Genomic DNA, 2,463 nt, shown 5'->3' on the forward strand with positions numbered 1-2,463 from the left:
ATTAACAAGAAAATTCACTTAACCCCCATTTTGGCCTTTTTAAAAAATTCTGAAATAAACCATGGATGTCGTAGATATGCTTGTTAGATTTCCTAAGAACTATTACATGCTTCGATTCGATAAAGCTAGGCCACTTTATGACCTTTTTAGTGAAAGAAAAAGGTCAAAAACGAGTAAAATCCATAAATTAACAAGGAAATTCACTTAACCCCCATTTTGGCCTTTTTAAAAAATTCTGAAATAAACCATGGATGTCGTAGATATGCTTGTTAGATTTCCTAAGAACTATTACATGTTTCGATTCGATAAGGTGATGAGTCATAGATAGCATTATTTATTGCCTTATTTAGTTTAGTTTTATTTTAGATTTGATTTTATTTTATTGCATTTTATTTTAGTTTAGAATATTTTACTTCAAATTGTGTTTTATTTTATTTTAGGAATAAATATATGGTGGAAGGTGCCTTGGAGCAAAAGAAAGAGGACTGGAGCAAAATACAGCGCAAGAATACGAAGATACGGGGCAAAAATACATTTCCCCTTACCAGAAGCTTGGCACGGCCCGTGCCAACATGTGGCACGGCCGTGCCCGTCCCCAGAACCACTTTTGCTGCTTTTTCTTCAAGGCCAAGTTACCCTGTTGCAGCTTTACCGTTTTATCCTTTTAGTTGCTTAGTTTCTAAGTCGAATGTAAAGCTATAAATAGAGTAGCTCTCCACCATAAACAATCATCCTTTACTTTGTTTATTTCAAGTATTATCTTAATAAAAGTCTTTATTTTCCTTTTACTTTCCTTGCAATTTATTTTACCGTATTTCTCTCTTCTTCCTCCATGTCTACGATGAACATGAGTGAGTAGACTTCTTAGTCTTAGGATTATTGGGGAGTCTAATGACTCAATCCTAAACAAAACATGTCTAAACCCTAATTTCTATGTAACCCTAATTTCTAATCTAGATTCACCGTCTTAACGTGGATTAACAATTATCAAACTGTGGAAGCGAAAGCGGAGGGTTTGATAATCGTTAATCCATCATCCCAAACATCAATTCATAAAGCGAGAGCGGAGTCTTGATGTTGGAACAAGTGAATCTAGACAATAGTTGCAAAACAGTGAAATAGTCTTTGCAACTATTGAGACAAAGAGTAGTTTCAATCCTCTATGCATCTTCTAGTAATCATGTCAGTGAAATAGGCTTGGTTGCTAGAAGTAAACTCTCACCGGACTTTCATCGGAAAGGTGAGGGGCTAAGGGAAACCGGTCTTTAGAAATTAGTGTGTAAACCATGAAATTAGAAGTTTAGGTTTTGTCTAGTGAAGGATTAGTTATTAAGATGAACCAATGATCCTAAGGCCCCTTTATTATTATTGTTTTTACCTTCAGCAATCAAATCCTTTCTAATCAACTTTCTCTCCTCTAATCATTCATTAAAAGTTAATTAAATTGACCAACTCCCTAGCGGAACGATACTCTACTTACTACTATTACTTCGATAGGCCGTGCGCTTGCGGTTTGGCTCTATCAAGTTTTTGGCGCCGTTGCCGGGGAGTTAACTAATTTGATTAGCTTTTTCTTAGTGATTAGAATTCTCTCTTCTTCTTTCTCTTTTCTTTTTATTTTTATTTTTATTTTTTCCTTTTTATTTTTCTGTTATCATTAACTTCTTGGGTTCTCAACCTTCTATGCGAAGAACTAGAAATCAAGCGGTATTCATACCCGAGATCGAAAGGTTCTTACATAGGAGGAGGAGAGCAGCACAAAATAACACCGCCATGGCCAATCGCACTCTCAAAGAGTATGCAACGCCGTCTACGGCTGAGCCACAAGCTGTTATTGTGTACCCAACGGTTGAGGATGACAACTTTGAAATCAAGCCTGCCCTACTTAACTTGGTGCAGCAAAACCAATTCTCGGGATCCCCCACAGAGGATCCCAATCTTCACATCTCTGTTTTCCTACGAATTAGTGGAACCATGAAGGAGAACCAAGAGGCCGTAAGACTTCATCTCTTTCCCTTTTCCTTAAGGGATAGAGCTAGCGCTTGGTTCCATTCCCTCGAAGTCGGTTCCATTACTTCATGGGATCAGATGAGGCAAGCATTCCTTGCCCGTTTCTTTCCACCATCTAAAACCGCTAAACTTAGAGACCAAATCACACGGTTCAATCAAAAAGATGGGGAATCTCTCTATGAGGCGTGGGAGCGTTTCAAAGAAATGCTAAGACTTTGCCCCCACCATGGCCTAGAGAAGTGGCTTATAGTCCACACTTTTTATAATGGCTTGTCTTATACCACTAAGATGTCTGTTGATGCAGCTGCAGGTGGAGCACTTATGAACAAAAACTACACGGAGGCGTATGCCCTAATTGAAGACATGGCTCAAAATCATTACAAATGGACCGACGAGAGAGCCATCTCTAGTTCTTCATCCTCCAAAAAGGAGGCAGGTATACACGAAGTCTCT

The 2,463-nt window shown here is 38.3% G+C and overlaps 1 non-coding gene across 1 annotated transcript; it reads right to left on the minus strand.

The window, feature by feature from the left end:
- Positions 1 to 2,136: 2,136 nt before the first annotated feature.
- LOC146953858 (small nucleolar RNA R71) lies at positions 2,137 to 2,243 on the minus strand. The gene has a single exon (XR_015025109.1). It is a non-coding gene; the product is annotated as a small nucleolar RNA R71 (small nucleolar RNA).
- Positions 2,244 to 2,463: the final 220 nt, after the last annotated feature.

This window comes from Medicago sativa, chromosome 1 (assembly GCF_051527215.1).
Source record: "Medicago sativa cultivar Bolivia chromosome 1, Bolivia_mono, whole genome shotgun sequence".
NCBI lineage: Eukaryota > Viridiplantae > Streptophyta > Magnoliopsida > Fabales > Fabaceae > Medicago > Medicago sativa.